This window comes from Microtus ochrogaster, chromosome 1 (genome assembly GCF_000317375.1).
Source record: "Microtus ochrogaster isolate Prairie Vole_2 chromosome 1, MicOch1.0, whole genome shotgun sequence".
Taxonomy (NCBI): Eukaryota; Metazoa; Chordata; class Mammalia; order Rodentia; family Cricetidae; genus Microtus; species Microtus ochrogaster.
Genome location: NC_022009.1, coordinates 69186154 through 69203966, shown reverse-complemented (window position 1 = coordinate 69203966; position 17813 = coordinate 69186154). Strand labels below are relative to the sequence as shown.

The 17813-nt window shown below is 40.4% G+C and overlaps 1 protein-coding gene across 7 annotated transcripts in view; it reads left to right on the top strand.

Moving 5' to 3' along the window:
* Window positions 1–15577, top strand: part of Foxg1 (forkhead box G1) — a 24550-nt gene extending 8973 nt beyond the window's left edge. For 2 of the 7 annotated variants that reach the window (XR_003377409.1, XR_003377414.1), the window contains exons 3-4: window positions 7629–7752; window positions 8759–15262. The gene's annotated coding sequence lies outside the window, so the exon portion shown is untranslated. The other 5 variants (XR_003377410.1, XR_003377412.1, XR_001228997.2 and 2 more) reach the window with 5 other exon arrangements.
* Window positions 15578–17813: the final 2236 nt, after the last annotated feature.

Genomic DNA, 17813 nt, shown 5'->3' with positions numbered 1-17813 from the left:
TGTGTGTGTGTGTGTGTGTGTGTGTGTGTGTGTGTGTGTGTGTGTGTGATGCTGTCCTCGGTCCTACTTTCACACTGCCATTGCCAACACCACGCTGGCTCTCTCGCCAGCTCCTTGGCCTGGGTCAAGCCAGGGTCTCTGCAAGATTAAGAGGATCTGCTCCAGGTCGAGTTCAGCGCCCGCCGGTTAAGGGAAGGAGCCTTCTTGGTCTCTTGGAAAAACTAGGGAAATGAGCACCGTTCTGGGCTTGACTTCGTCCCCGCTGGGAATACCTCAGTTCCCGGCTTTGGAAATCTCAGGCAAATAATTGATTTTTAATACACACTTAGGAGCCGGCGCTGTATGCTCCAGAGCCTGGCTGTCCCAGGGTGGCTGTGTGCACGCCAGCCTCTGGCTGGCTTCTTCCAAAACTCCCAAGAGGCCCGCCTTGCGGTGTCGGGATGTCCTGCCCTGCGTCTCCCGGCTCGGGCTGACTTTAAGGGGGAGCCCGGGCTGGACTCTGAGCAGAGAGGCCGGGGTCTGCCGGCGTTGTGGTCTCGGGTTTGGGACTAACAGCAGAGCGTGGACCGGTACCACAGAGCTATCTGGGGCCGCACGGCGGTGGGCTTATGGGTGTGGACACCCGCTCAGGTCACCGCCGCCTGCCTCCCTGCGTAGGGAGCCGAGCCGCGCTGCCGGCAAGCCTCAACGCGAGGGCGCTCTAGCCCAGGAAACGGTCGCCGCGTGGGGAACCGGCCTCCGGAGCTGAGGCCGCGTGTGATCCAAACCTTTCCCTTTCTTCTTAGACTTCTTTGATCGCTCCACCTCACCTCTCCCTAGAAGTTGCTAGTCTTTGTTTGCCAGGTGCAGTTTCAGATCTCAGGACTCACCCGGTGGGTGGTAAAACTGATTTTACAATAGCACCCTATCCATCCCTTCTGTCTGGTTCCCCGTTTCTGCCCACTCCTTGGATGTTTTGGAAAGAGCCTCCGGATAGGAATTTCCTGAACGAGAGGAACAGCCTGGAGTTGGGGAGAGAAAGCGGGCAGGGCAGCAGAATGCCGCAGAAACACGGAGGTTTGCTAGGAATTGATCTTCCTTTCGGAAGAACTAGACAGAAAAGATGAGGAGAGAGACAGAGGGGAGCTTCCACCTGCACCTCCCACCTCCCTCTTCCAACAGTCAGGCTTCCTGGTTAAGCCTGCACACCGCTACATCCTAGCCCTATAGCAAAACTTAAAATAGGCAGAAATCCAAAGACCGAGATCCGAGGAATTACTTAAGATCATCAGAAATAATTCAGAATTCTGTATGTGAAGCTGTCAGCAGAGATGTCCCACACCTTTCTCACGGGCCCCTCAGCATTTAACTGAATTTGGCATCGCGGAAAAGCCGCACAGGAGCAAAGAACAAATAGCTCTAGGCGAGATTTGTCGCTTCGGGTGGGTATGAAAGAGCCTGATCAATAACTACACGTTTGGATATTTATTTTCGGCTTGAGTTGAGTTTTCCTATATTGTTAGCATCCCGGAGTTGAAATAGCCACCTTCTGTTTTCTTTCTTCCTCTTCACCTCCTCTTATTCCTTCTGTCTTTGTGCGCCTTAAGGAGCGTGGTATCTCCGGCATAGGCGGATTTTGTTTATTTGTTTGTTTGTTTAATTCCTTTGATTGAAGAGGAAGACTGGAAACTGTAATGGGGTTAGAGAGAATTGTGTCTCGGTGGGTTCTTTCATTTTCTCATGACTCTGAAATTTAATGACCTAATCATTGTTGTTTGAAGTTAAATTATCTGTTAAATTAGCCCTAAACAATAACTGATGATATTTTCCTTTTGGGTCTGGTTGCCCCTGAATTCTTGGCCCTAGGTGGGTTTGACAGGAGTCAAGGAAAATTCTTGAATATACACTATTGTAAAAACAGTCAGACTCAAGGCTTATGTGCAGCGATGTTAGGGATGAAATTTTTTCCCAAAATAGTTGGGCTTTATAAATTGGAATTTTTTTTTTAGAACTTGAATTTTAAATTCAAGCATGAATGTGAATGAGCATTTCTGTAGATGAAAAATACAAACACAATTCCCATGACTGTCCAGAGGCCAAGTCTGAAAGAGATCACACACCCTGGCGGCTAATAATGTCTCACAAAAGAAAAATTGACTGTAGGAAAACCTGCAACATTGTTTTAGATGTAAATTCTAGGAATCTGAAATATTGCTTTTTCTTTGAGTCTGACATATGTTCATTTTACATTCATGGTAAGAAACAGTCTTGAAATAGTGTGATTCCCTCCCCCTCTTTTTTTCTTTGATAAAGCTTATGTATGGTCAGGAGAGAAGGCTTTCATGGCATATTGGGAGATCAACAGCTTTCTTGTTTACTATAAGAGGTAGCTAAGGAATCTTTAAACCCAATAGTATTCAAGCATTTGAGAAAATTTGAAAATAAGAAGTACTATTGTGTTTGTCCTATTAAAATGTTCTGAATGAATAATTAGAGACTGGCATGAAGGTTGAGAAATTCAGAGCAAGAATAAGGTGGTAATTTTATTATTTAATACTTTGATAATTTCTATAATTAATAATGTGCTTTTAAAGGTTGGCAAAGCTTTCTTAGAAAAAAAAAGAGTATTCTGCCGACCTCATCAAAAATGTTCTGGGAACAATTAAGTAGAATCAGATATAACTGATAGCCAGTATTGCTTGTTTCTTTATTATCTATATTTTTCTGAAAATAAATAGTGTTAATTAAACATGGCAAACTCTGACTGCAGGTTGGAAGGCTAAAATCGATCGTTTCTGTATCAATAGTGTTATGTATTACTACATTGATTTGTGTTTATTTATGCAGAGGTCTCAGCTATTTGCCTCCATATCTCAGAGTGCCCTGCTTTATTTTTATCACACATTGCTTTTAACGAAAGCTTTAATCACAGGAAGTGAAACACACATAGCCGGTTCATTTTAAGTACACCTTATAGATGCACTTAAATTCTGGGAGTGAGACCAGTTTATAAAAGTGTTTATTCATACTTGCCTGTTAGCAATTAGAAGCCGGCTTCTGCTTAAAACCTCATGCTGTTTGAAAGCTCCAGGCCTTTCCTCATACATTGTATCGACGTGTTTGGATAAGGTAGATACATGGTTTCATGATCTTAGGTTTGATAGAGTGAAACTCCCGAATAAGATATGATTTTCAATAGGCATGGATAGATTAGCCTCATGGAAATAAACTAGACACGAGGTGTTGGCAGTGCTTTGTATGAAATACCAAGGAGGAATCATTTAAATGTAGATATTGGACACCTATTGTAAAGCAAGTGCAAGCTCTTATATATGGCAGGGGTCCTTATGCAGAAGAAATTATTGTGGCTTTTTATATATTACATACTTGTACACACATATCCTATTGGTGTGCATGTGTTATTACAGCTTTTGGAGATAGTCATGCCTCTTGCAATAATACAGCACACGGATAGGAGGTACCAGGATTCATCGCAGAACAAAATGGAAAAGCCTGAGTCAGTGTGCTCCTTCTAAGTACAAGGCAAGCATAGGGCTTGAGATACATCCGTCTTGGTCCTCTGCTGTCGTTCCAAAAGATTGAAACCTTACTTGAAAATTGAAAAACAAAAACAAAAGTGGCCTACTTTGTTAATCTGAAAAAAAAGAAGTTCTCAGTATGGAGGACTAATCCTTAGTCCTTCCTCCTTAACAATCGGGACTAAAACTACCAAAAGGATCTTATTTTCTTATTCATTCCTTCTACTGAATGCAAGGTACACAGAAAACATATATATTGCAATTTTCTCCCTGAGGTCAAAGGGACCTGGGGAGGTGGAAAGGGAATCCTCCCTTTCTCAATAGTTGTCCGTGGTGAGAAGAGGGGCCACAGCAACCCTAGGATCTAAAGTATGGACAAGGTTGAAAAAGAAAAGGAGTCAGGGAGGTCTACCTTTATTTGTTTCATTTGTTTCTTTTTTTCCTTTTCCTTGTGAAGTCTTTGAAACTAGGTAGTGACGTGGCTGTGTTGTGGAACCAAGAGCTAGCTCTAAGCATTCTAAGGCGGTTGAGATTACTTGGTATCTCGCGTTGACGGGACTTCCCAGCCAAGACACTCACTCTCCAACCCCTCCCCTAGCCTTTCACGCATGCACCAGCTAGTCCTCACGTGCGTGGTGTAGTGGACAGTGTTGACTTGAATTGCTCTCTGGATGCAAGCCTTTCCTGTGAATGAACCCGAAAACACTCGACAGGTCGTGAATAATCGTTTTAATGAGTGTGCAAAGTGTGCGACGGGGTGCACCGAGTTGTCGGGTTAAACAAACAACTTGTACTCCGACCAAATCGGATTGTTAAAGTGCAAAGTGATGTCAGTACCGTTCCCACTGCCTTTCAGAAATCCACAGATCTGACACGCAGGAGTCCAATTTTCCCCATTAAAGAAAAATAACAATATTTTTAAACCGTGTGTGATCTTTAATATTAACTAGACCCAAACAAAACCTCATTGGAAACTCATAGTCATTTCGAACTGAAAAAATAAAATAAAATAAAATAAAGGAGATACAAGGAGAGAAATAAGGCCACATCCGGAATTCTGGTGGATAACTTGTGTATCATATTTCACATACCCTTGGTGATCACTAGTGTAGAAACTCTTCCTTCAGTTCCTTATGCCCAAATGACTGAGATGGGAGTTTATTCCCATCCTGATACGGAGTCTGTACACCTGTGAGGGCTTTTCTGATGGAAAATTAACTAATATGTAATTGTAATGTCTGCATGCTAATCAGTGGGAAGGAGGGTCAATCCCACATCTCTGTTCAAGGGAAAGTAATAAAGGAATGCCAATGGGTCCTCTCTAAAACAGCGACAAAGATCAGGGCTTCTCAGGAATTCACACTCCAGTCGAAAGCAGTTTTGTTTCTGCCATTCTTGAAAAGATCCACTGAAAATCACCTTCATGGACTCCCTTGTTCCTCCTATCTTCTTTCGTAATTTGAAATATTAAATAAGAGAAGAAAGTAAGCTTCAGGATGTTTATGAAAAGCAGAATCTTTGGCACATTCCTTCTAAAAAGTTAGCGGAGGAGAGAAATGTAGAAGATGTCTCTTTGCCTTGCCTGGACTTGAGATATATTCAGATATCATAGCTAATTTCTCTGTTCCATAATGTTGTAGGGAAATGAAGTTTGATATGTGTGTTGGATTCAGTGTTATGCATTTCTTTATTGAAGATGGCGAGCATGTCATAGCCCACGGTCTGTATAGCTATCAGTTCTTAACATTTCATCTTTCTATACCGATTGAACTAAGAACACATAAATATGGAAGCTCAGATTTGCTCACTTAACCCCTATGTTGTTAGACACATATCTACATGTCTGTTTTTCTGACCATCTATGTCACATATGTTTATTTATAACTAATAGCAACTGTGTGAACTAATTGACCCAAAACACAGAGCTGAGGTATTTGACAAAGTAAGCAATGCTTAGCTAAGTCACTATACTTTAGTTGTCATAGTTACTAGTTTTTACACATATGTGTCAATTTAGCCTCACCTGTATAAGATACTGAAATTCTAACCCCTTTATTAATTTTTCAAAAGATAAACAAGGGTTTGGCGATTTTGCCTAGTATGTAGTAAAGTTCTGTACCAGACTACCAATCCAGAATATCCTTTGGTTTTAAGTGAAATTTAACAAAAATTGACAATATTTGGACTGTAGTTATCTTCTCTCTGTGCTGATTGACTGAAAGAATTTTAGGAGCCATTGAAAGAATGCACCCATTTTTGTTTGGGTTGAACAAGCAGCAAGGCTGGAGGGTGCATCTGTTTTTATGTGTATATATGTGGTTAAAGAACTATACTATCAAAACATTAATTATATTTGAAAGAGCAGGAGCTTGTTCTAGAGAGAATTGCCATGCTAAACTTATGTTCTAGAGTGTGCCTGAGAGGGATGAAGTTATCTCCTTGTCTTCTGTCTTGACATAGAGACTCAAAGTAAGAGCAAAGAGATGCAAAGGGCTGATTTGGAAGGGAGGGATGGTCCTGGGTACAGAGAATAAATGTGAAAAAGCTGATGACCTGAGGATCACTCATGGGATTTTTTTTTGCTTGAATTTATTTTTTAATCTTTACAAACAGATCAGAGATGAATCTGGGGGAGAGTGGTTGGGTGACTGAAAAGTATCAGTCCGTTATATTCTTGATTCCCAAGTCCTACTTATTTCACAGCTGCAAAATCTAGTGCCCAAAATTTAGATTGTCTTCCTTCCAAATCCTACATCGGTATGAATCATCTCTGATCATTTATAGTTTTTGGCTTAATTACTAGTTTTCAGCTTTAAATTACCAATAAGCTAATTAATTTAACTATTCTTCCTAAACTTCTGGTGAATAATCTAATAGCTAGAACAACAACAAAACAACAAAACCTGCAACAATAATGCCAAATAAACTATTAATAAGAACAATGTAAGTAACTGTCACAGAATGAACTTCAAAATAAGTTTAAGACCAACAGGAAGAAAGCAGAACCTATTTTAGCCTACAGTTTGTGTTTCATGGCTGCAGTTGGACGTTCCTCCAATTTCATGTTTTACTGGTTAATTGAATGATTCCTGTCAGCTTTCTCAAGGAAGACTCCCTTCATCTACAGTAGTCATCCAGCACTTTTGTATTCATCCTTCATCATGTCCCCCTGAGGACGTCATTCTTAAAGCAGGCTCAGGAGGGAAATGAGAACAGACATAGACACGTGAAGGGTTCTTATGTAGAGAGCTGGAGGACCTGCTGCCTAGATTGCTTCTGCTTAGGAGGCAAGTCGCCATTTTTTTTTAAGCCAAGGAAGTTGAGAATGGCAGGGTTTTGAGTTTCCAGTGAATCTAGGAACAGGCAGATGTGCTGAGGGAGTAGATTTAGTGATGGTAGCCTTCAGTGGTGGCCATCTAGCTAGGAAAGCAAAGCCCATATCTTCAGGCACAAGAGATGCTTCTATGAGGTGTATACACGCTAGGTGAGCAAACGGTTAGTAGGTCCTGGGCCTAGATGGGAAGTAGATCTCCACCTGTAATAGTCTACCATCTTCTCAGTCCAACATTCTCCTTGTCTCCTGAACACTTGGCCCTGGTTTCACCCCCACCAAAAGGGAAATGAAATAAAAGCAGAAGAATGGAAGGACATGGAGTTAGATTTGTTGCTTTTCAGGCAGGTGTTAGCCCTAAAGCAGGTAGTTTATAATTGCCTCCTTTTGTGAGGAAGATAGAGAAGCTGGTTAGGAAAGGAGGGGCAGTTGTGAGAGAGAAGAATAGAGACTAGGGGGTTGGTTGGTGGGGGGGATAGGGGAGTATAACCTTACTGCACTGATGTGGCCCGTGGAGATGTGTGAGATAGCAGAACCTGGACTTTTGAAAAGGTCAAAATCAAAGACATAAATATCAGGAGCTGGTTTGTGCTCTGGAAAGTTTTTGGTGAGCTATTTCCTTCAAACTCAAATTCAACCCAGTCCACAACAGAAACATTAAGGAAGCAAGGTGTCTGTTGGGGGGAAGGGAGGCAACACTTACATTGCTTCGGTTCTTTGTAATCTTTGCTTTTTATGGAAAGGAAGCTGAGCACTTTTTTATTTAAATTTCCTTTTAGCCTTTTCTTTGTAATGGAAACACTTCCAGTTTGTAAGAACATTGTTTCATTAAAGATCAGCAAGGACAGAGAAGCTTCCAGAGACTATATTCACTGAAGTGGTGCTCACTCCTCACCCACCTTGGTAAGTTTGCAGTGGGAGGCAGCTCTGGTTGTAAGTAGGTATGGGCACCCCACCCCAGAATTCCTTCATGCTTGGAGTTTAAGATCTCCCACTAAGTTCGCCCCAATTCTTCTGTAAATGCCCTCCTGCAAGACAAACTCATAGCAAGAATATCCCATAATTTAACTTAATTATAAGCAAAATAATGTTTTAAGGATGATACTCTGTCATCACGATGCTTGTTTGAATTGTTTGTTTTGTTAAGAAACACACTACTATTTGCTTCAGTAAGAAAATTAAGGGAAGTCAGCATCACTAGAAAACATGACTCACAATTCTGTTACACGCATTCCCTAAATATGGCTTGGGGGGAACTTATTTTCTAATACTTTGTATTTTATTTTAAATGACTGAGACCTCTGGAACCGACACAGACATGAACAACCAAGGGAAACTACATTTAATGATTTTGGAGTGATGATATTTGATGTAAATAAAAACTGAGAGCAATTATTTCACAGTGGTAACAGCTGTGCAAGAAACTCTTGTGGCTGTAAAGTTTAAAAACCCATTTCACTAAATTAATAATTTTCTATAGCCTAATATTTGAATAACTCTTTAGCCAACAGAAACCATATATTTATTTGCTTATTCATGCACAACATATATGTCAAATCAAATGTATCGAAATTGCTTATTCTACAAAAACTAAAAGTCAAACAAATATTAGCATTGCTTTTCAGTACCAGTAATTGAGATTTACTTGAAATCTGCAGATACTGGAGAAAATCATTGAAGATGCCTCTTTATATTGTGAGCAAATATAGATCTCTTTCCATATCGGGATATGGAGGAGTAAGAAATTAGAGTTGAGTTTTCTGGGAACTCTTTAAGCCAATACACACAAATTTCATCCATTAAGCAAGTCTATTAAATGAAAGAAATGTATGTTTTCACAAGGAGAAGTAAGGCCACGTCAAAAGGAATGGATTATTTCAAATGATGCTAACATTTTTTTCTAACACAGAATTTTTCAAGGAAGATTGCGACGTGATCGCTTGAACTAGTGGCAAAGGGAAATATGCTGTGGGGATTTGGTGGACTCAGAGGCTGAATATTTGTGAAGAACACTGAGTAAGGTTGTACAATTCTCCTTCACTCTTGAAGATGACTGATTCTCAGAGGTGTTTATGTGCAAACATCTTAGTTACTGCTAATTAGAGTAGAATAGGGAAGATTTTTGTGACACGAGAGTATGTGGAAGCATCTATCTATCCTCACATGTTTATTGTCCTTTGTGCATATTTCTAAAACATACTTTCTATTAAGCTGTGACCTGCAGTCATGGCTTCACAGCCGGCTAGCTTTCAGTGAAGTGTAGTTCGGTGTACCAGTGCAGTTAAAGACAAAAGGATGGCCAGGAAAACCCAACTTAGAACCCTATCAATGGAATTCTCATTGGCGGACAGACTAGGAAAAGGGTGGCTCCCGAAGCAGGGTAGTGGAAGACAGTGATTTTCTTTAGGTGAGTTTTGGAAAGATGCTCAGTGAAATACTGTTTAGGCGTGGGTATTAATCGTGCAGCTTACTACGAATGTGCCGGAAATCATGCTCTGTGCAAATGAAAATGAAGGAATTTTATGCATATTCTAATTCTCTCTCTTTGGCTGCTATTTTGGAGGAGAAGACTTCTTTTGCTGATGGTGGGACTTTTTTGTTCTGCACAGGAAATGTGTAAATGAACACATTCTCCCCCCCCCCCACTCCTCCGTTTTTCCTTTCCATTTGCCTCCTCCATTCCCCCCTCCCTTTGTCAACAACCAAGCGTAGTTCGGGTACTCAGTTCAGCCTCTGGTCCAGGACAGCTTTCCATGTCCAGGATGGAAGGGAGCAGGTCCATAGTCAGGCCCCTGGTGTAGAGTTCCTCTGGCTCATTAGGCCTTTGGGGATGAAAGTAAAGTTTCTATAGCATGGAGGTAAAGGGAAAGAAGGGACGACTTTGTCTGGAATCCCTGCTTGCTTTGGACCTACCAGAGCTTAAAAGATCTTATAAACAATGAGGTAGAGATGTCCTGACCAACAGCATCAAAATGAAACACCCCTCTCCAGGCCTTTGGGTACAAACAAGGACTAGTGAATTTTCATTATACTGCGGCTAGCAGTATAGTTATAAAGTATATGTATATATACAGTTTATAATATATGTATGTACGTATGTGTGTGCGTGTATGTATTTACTTTCTACTTCCATCTTTTAAAAGCCAGTGTTCTAATGGTGCTGAATGTAGGGGCTCTTGAGGTGTCCCTGGCTGACTTTGTGCTAAACTCCTGAGCCGGGCTAGTGAAGGGTGTATGGATATCGCTGGGCAGGAAAGAGAGGATAGTAAAGAGGAAAAGGGGTGCTTCATCCATCCCCTCCTGCTCTGGGGCAGGCTTTTCAGAAGAAGGTAGGGGTAGGGAGGGGCGAGGGAAGATGCCAACAGACTTGAGTTTCTCCGTTTTCACTCTCTGACTTAAACAAAACATTGGAAGCAATCTTATTCTTCCCGGTTCAGATTTGAAAGCGTAGTGCGGCTCGAGCCCGCGCGCTGTTGTGCCTGTGCTGCTCCGGGAAGGGGAGCGCGGACTTCACTGCCCGGTCGGTCGGTTCTCTGCGCTTGCCTCTCCACCGCCGGGTGGTCTCCCAGGCCGGCTGGCGCTGGGCTGTCCCAGGTCCCTCGGGCCGGGACCAACCCTCCTCCACTCCCGGCTCCCCGAGCTCGGACGCAGCTCGCCAGCGCTGTCTGCGGAGGAAGTGCCTGGAAGAAGCTCCAGCCGCTCGCCCGGGGCTCAGCAAACAGCAGAGGCTGGAAAAGCTGGAGGAGGCGGCCGGGGCAAGCCCGCCGGGGCGCCCCAGGCCTGGAGACCTCCCGCCGTTTTCCCGGACACCTAGTCGCTCCCCACCTGCTCCGAGGCCCGCACTCAACACTCGATGACAGCCCTCCCAGACCGGGGGAGGGGTGTGTGGGTTGCTCCCTGCTCCCTCTCTCGCCAGTCACGTGGTTGAAGGGTGGTTCGGACACTGGGTCATCTTTCTCCCGGCTGGTGACGTCTTTCTTAACCTTTCCTCTTATTTTCATTTCTATTTAAATGCCTTCACTTCTTAAATTTGGGATCGGAAGGAGCTAAAGGGAGCAAAGAAAAGGCCCAATGACAAGGAAATCATTTCTGGCTTTTCAGATCTTTTCACTTGCCCCCTTTTGCCCCGCTGGCCCAGATTCACACCAGCAGCCTTTGGTTTGGACCTTTCCCTCCAGGGCCTAGACCAGAGTCTGCACTTAGCAGTCGCGCGCAGTAAATGGCACTATGGCTGGATAAGGGATGACTTCCTTAGGCTTGGATGCCCTCGGATCAGCTGACTTCGGCATAGGGTATTTTTTTTTCTCCTTCGGCTCGGCCCAAAGGCAGATAAACAACGTATGTTTTGCATCGGTGTTATTTATATGGCTATGCACCCCCACCCCCAACTGGGGTGGGGAAAGTTGTAGAAAATATTTTTTGTGGTCTTATTCATACATATGACGTAAAATGCTGTGACTTTCAGAATGTAGAAGTTAATCTTAAGGCTTTTCCTTTACGTATTATTGTCTTTTAAAAACAACTTTACTTCTTTAATAAGAGGCAAAGACCTAACAAAATGAAGATAATCTCTTGTAGAAACTACACGATTTCTTACATTCTCCTGCTGCTTTAGTATAATTGAACACTTTTTAAAAACTGATTCACTTCTTTGTGGTGTCTTCTGCAACATTCAACAATTCTTATTCTTTACAACAACTTTTGTTCCTTAACATCGTAAACAGACTTTGCAATCAGGCAAGCCATTTTAGGCTTGCAAGACTGGATTTAGGGAGTCTCTGCATATTGAATACACAGTCTACTAAGTACCATTTGTGTAATCCATGAACTATTCCCTAGAGAATTTTGTGTCCCACTCTCATTGATTGTAAAATAGTGAAATTATATAACCAGTGAGCTAATAACCACGAAACTAATTTGAAAGGTTATAATTGCTAATCAAATGTAAAGCATATTTATTAGCATCATTATTAAAAGGTGCCAGAGGGATACAGATAAAACCTGTTCCTATCCTCTGGGAACTTACAATCTAGTTGGGCATAAACAATGAAATATAAATGGATAGAAACAGCTACGAAGCATTGTTCAGTGCCTGGCATATTGAAGACAGTCAGAAAATGATTCCCTCACGTTAATCTGTAGTCGTGTCGTTCTTTTCACAGAAATACAATATTGTAAATAAAGGAAGGATTAATTAGGAAAACTTTCCTAATTTCTCTTTCATACACATGTGAAATTGGAAGCATACAAGCTGTTTGTGTGTGAGGGACAAAGATGTTAGTAATTAAATGGAGGTTATCAAAAATGCCCTATCAAAGACTGTTGCAATAGTATTACAACAGATACATTTTCATAGATCTTCAATAATTCTGTGTATGTGTGTGGGTGTGTGCATCAGTCCCTCTGAAGTTGGGATTACAGGCATCTGTGAGCTGGGTGCAAACAAGGGTGCTGAGAATCATACATGGGTTCTCTAAACGAGCATCATCTGCTCTTTACTCCTGAGCCACTGCTTCGGCCCCTTACTATGTACTTTTAAATCATTCTTGCTAAATACTGGATGCAGAGAAAATTTGAGAGTAAGAAAAGATTTTGCTGAAGTTCTGGAACACGGTGTTTCTAGAAAAGGATTATCATTACAATAACCACTGAGCCTCTTATTCCAGTTTGCGAACAGTGGAAATGACGCTGAAATGTTAGACTCCAGCGTAAGTCGTGAACACACAGAGAGCAGCAGTGCCCTAGAATCCCCCTTGCACACTCACATGTTTTTCGTGACCATTGGTGATGGAGATGGTAGGTACTGACGAGTGGTGATAAATCCTGAGACTTCGCCATCACCAGGGAAGCTCAAGATGTGTTTTATAGTTTACACTCATGTCCATATTCATTGGAAGCGATTTTCACCTATAAACAAGGTGTCCTTCTACTGTATCCGCCTTCTCTAGTTATCTTGTTTTCAGCCTCAGAAAGTTTTAATTGTAGCAACTACTGGGGGGCACTATTGGTCTTGTAGGTAGATTTGTAGGATGTTCCGAAGCACCCGACGATTCACAATTTAGTTCTCTGCACACTCAAGTTCTCCTATCCAACCTGTCAGTGGAACCTGGGTTAACCAATCTTCAGGGCTGGGAATATTTTGGACAGCTCCACTATGAGTCCTTGGGTCTAACTTTTTTTTTTTTAATAATCACATTTTTAACTAAAAAATATTATTTTGCCTCCTAAGAAAAATATATTTGAAGAAGGCAACATCTTTGACTTGCCCCGAGGCCTTAGAGGAGGGAAATCAGAAGGGCATCTGCTTGGATTTTCTACTTTTTGTAGCAGCAGAGGTAGAAGCCATCTTTAGGGACTTGTCATCTGGATGCTATTTGTTAAATTAATAAAATGTGTCTTTGGAGTTGCTTAGCAACTTATGGGAAGCTTTTTCAAAAGTTCACTTGTTTGTTTAAAATGAGGGTAGGTTGCATATTATTAGCTACATTACATAAATCAACAAAGAGAATGAATGTACAGCAAGAATGGAAGACGATGCTTTAGCACATTCTGCACTCCGTGCCTGGCAATTCAAACACCCAGTTGTCTGGTAGATTTGCATCAAGTATTCCACAAACATTATTTATGTATGGAGTTTCAGTGTAATGTTGAGGATATTAAAAAAAATCAAAGGGGAAAAATTAAACAGCTTTGTCATAAAATATTTGTCCGTCTTAACCTTTCTTCTTCAGAAATCTTATCCGCCAAGTGTTTTTGTCAGGCACTAATTATACTCTTTCTGAAAAGAGTTTCCCTGGCCCCCTTCAGTGCTGGTCCTCTTTAATCATACCTCATTGCCTCTACCTAAACCATATCCTTTCCACATTGCCAGGGCTCGTTAGCAGTTTCAAAAGCCAATCTCGGACATTATCACTGTTTGTAATCAAAATGAAAATATTGCCAATGGTATTTTATTTCTAAAATTTAACAAGCCATTTTTTTTAAAAAAATTCTATTTACTGATTAATGAAACCCCAACTTTCAAGCATGGAACGTTCGGGACTGGAGAGATGTGTCTGAAACACTTGCATCACCTTTTCTAAAAGTTATTTTTGTAAACTGCTGTAGCAGTGGTTCATCAGTCACTCTGAAGGGAAGTGATCCTTGATTAACCGTTGGCTGATACTGTGCTCCACAGATGTGTAGCCGGAGGACAGGTGCGGCCTATAAGACAAGACAGCTCACGTTCAAGGTCTAAGCTATTTTTCTGCATATTGAAAATGAAAAAGAACTGGGATGCGCCTTCATCTTTGTTTATTAATTCATATAATTAATATAGAAAAACAAACCAAATGCTCCACTGAAATAATGATCTATAGATGCAGCATTTGTCAGTAACTTCAAGAAAGACAGTAAGTTTGGTAGGTACGTCAGTTTCCTCTTTGATTTTCTGGTTTTAGAAAGCCACAGTTATAATTTCAGTTACATAACTGAAATAGAATCTTCTTGTAATACCTTGTTAGGACTGAGAGGTCAAATCCTTTCTCTCAGAATTTGACTACATAGGCTCATTAGATGATCTTTGAGATGAACGCTTCTTGCATTATTATAGTCAAGCTTGAGATTATTTCTGGAAGTTTATTGTTATTTTATGAGTTCTATGAAACTATTAATGGTTTATTGTTTGCCTTTTTATTCAGACACTACTAAGTTTTGGTGTTTTTCTTTAAACCCACTAATTGTCTTAATGTGTATCATTTGGACTGGCATTCCAATCTGTAGGTAGTAGTGGATGTGCAAATAAGTTTTTATTTCTTGACTTTCCCTCAATTTTCTACCAGATAGTAATTACTTCTCACTTGTAATATTTCTTAAGTTTTTTTCTTTTGGAATATATTTTTTTTTCATTTTTATTTCTTCTGATTTCTGTCTATTAATATGGTTCAGTTTGTTTCTAATGATCACAAATGGGGAGTCATATGATACCATATGCCAGCAGATGAGTTTGGTTTGCTATCACTCAATCATTTACAGTAGAACAGTTGAATTTTTAGGACCTGTAACGCATCTCCCCAAGAATCATTCTCTCATTCTTTCTTTATGGTATTTTGCTAAATAATGTTTGACAAATACTGTTCCATTCATAGAAATCATTTAATTGATAAGAAATGAGGAAAATCCATTAAAACGTGCAAAAATAGATAAAACCCCAGAACAAATATGGCCAACCCCTTGTGTGTAATTAAACATAAGAAACCTTTACCCATATATCTAATGTTTCTGATGATTATTAAAACATAACGTAACAACAAAGTTTCATGAGAAATAAATATGTTCCATTACTATACTTTAAAAATAATTTTTGCTTATGCAACCTTGTTTTTATTAATAACATTTTCCTTTTCTGTACTGATTGTCTATTCTCTTGTTCTTCTTATGCTATTATTTTCAGAGCTTGGAACAGGAAGGCTGGCATGATCATTCGCTTCATATCAGAGGGTGTTGAACTGCCAGTGTGCTGATACCACGCAGAAATTTCCAAGTTTAAAGCAACACTCCCTGGACTCATGACATGTCCCTGGAGAAAGCTACTTCATCATTCTTCAGACAAAAAAAAATTGATTCCCTTCAGTATCCTCCAGTTTCATTACGACCAGATAGAACTTTATGTTCATTCAGATCACTTCCATGCCTGAATTCTTGGTCATCTTCCTGTCTTCTAGTTCCATAAATAAAGATATAATAATAATAATAATAATAATAATAATAATAATAATAATAATAAATTAATAAAGTTGTTTGAGTCTCAGTGAATCAATTGAGGTTTGGCTAAGTCAATCCAGTCCTGGAGAACTGCAGTGGATGAACTCACCTGATTACATTTGGTGCCTCCTGACAATGCCCGTTTCGTGTGTGGGCCAATGCTCCTCTTGGCATTTGCCTAGTTGGAAAAGAGAATAGAGGTGGAGAATAGAGCAGATCTGGGCTTTGCTCTTGCAGCTCACACACCTGAAGACATAGCTCTTTCATTCACGGGAGCACCGGGCTCAGCACCATCTTTTCCTTATGCTGCTTGTATGCTTATATATTTTCTGGGTGTCTTTTCTTTCCAAACCAATAGCACTTGCTTGGTTTAGGGCTTAGTGTAGTTATGAAATAACTCCTTTCATAGGAGGGATTTATAGAGCTTTATTCCAGCAATCAAGATTATGTGATTGCAGTAGGATCAAAAATCCATTGCCATTGTTCTTGAGTTCTCAGTAGACCTCATTGTCCGCTGTGTTCAGCAAGTCCGGTTTTATCCCATGCTTTTTCAGACCCAGGCCAGCTGGCCTTATTGGGTTCCAGATAGAACATCCCCATTGTCTCAGTGTGTGGGTGCACCCCTTGCGGTCCTGAGTTCCTTGCTCATGCTCTCTCTCCTTCTGTGGGTGGTCCTTGGACTTCCCACATGTCAGGGAACCCTGATTGCTCTTCGAGCTGATGAGGGAGGGGGACTTAATCAGGGGAGGGGGAGGGAAATGGGAGGCAGTGGCGGGGAGGAGGCAGAAATCTTTAATAAATAAATAAATAAATAAATAAATAAAAATTAAAAAAAATCCCACAACATTATGTATTATTAATTCACTTGAAAAATAAAAATGCACTTGGTCAGATTTAAAAAAAAAAAGATGTATGTGATTAAATGATTGACCAGGGCTGGGGATGTAATGGAGCGCTAGACTGTGTCCCTAAAGTGGATAAGGCCCTAGGTTCAGGCCTTAGTACCTATGATTAACTCAAGGGTATACTGTTTCTATCCTAAGTGAGAGGAAACAGTTGCCGTTGTTTATCATTATTTCTCACAAACATGTGAGATGTTTCAGTGTGCTTTACATTACCCTGAAGTTAGTTTTTAAATTTTTGAGACTCAATGTATATATTTATGGCTGGCCTGGAACTCACTAAATAGTCACAGAGATCTATGAGTCTCTGCCTCCCCGGTGCTGGAATTAAAGGCATGTAGTACCACACCTGGTGATTTTTTTCGGTTCTTACAGCTTTATACAGAGAGGTATTAGCAAGAAATCTAAATAAAAACACACAAGATGAGACCTTTTTTTTTTGATTACTGAAATTCAATGTCAACACAAAAGAGATTGGCACAAACATACAAAGAAATATTTGGATAACAGATTAATTCTTCAACTACAAGATTTGAATTAAGTTAATTGGAGGCATTAGCATACCCACTGGGGAAATAGTAGCCACAGAAATAGATAAATGAAAATCAGAAGCCACATAGAAAAACCTATTCGAGAATGGCTCAAAGATGGAGGAGGAAATTCATATTCGTTGACTTAAATTTGCTGCTAATATCCACTAAAATCATAAATGATAAATATATTCAGAACCCATGTCTTCCAAGCAATATTCTTGATTTCAATAGAGTTCCACTCAGAAAATGAATTAATACAGTGATAGTTACCATGAAGCGAGTAATGTTCCTTGCTTCCAGCGAAGTTTCTTCGTTAAAGTTGTTTGTCTTAAATGAAGAATTTTACTTCAAGTCAAAACATTTTTTGACTATAGTAAAATATTTTCTACTATGTATCGATATTTAAGGAGGGCAAGGGATAACATTTTGGTATATCAATAGAAGTCATTGTAAAGTTTCCAGTGTTACAGACTGATGCAGAATTGTGTCTGTCAGGTCCAGCCACTTCTGTCCACTTTTGATAGAAAACATTCATAACCACATGCTTCTATGTATGAAGGAGTGTACTTGAAGTAATTAGCAGTGCGAAAATAATAATTTTATGGGACCAAATATTTCCTGTAATGCAATATTGTGCATTTAAAATATGGCCGTAAGGGGAAGGTCGTTTAAATGCTGGATTTGCTGCTTAGTAGCTTACTGTGAGACCACCTTAACAAGTATCCACACCGACGTCATCTCTAAATGAGGATATTATATTAAAATTAACATATAGGAAATAAAATTA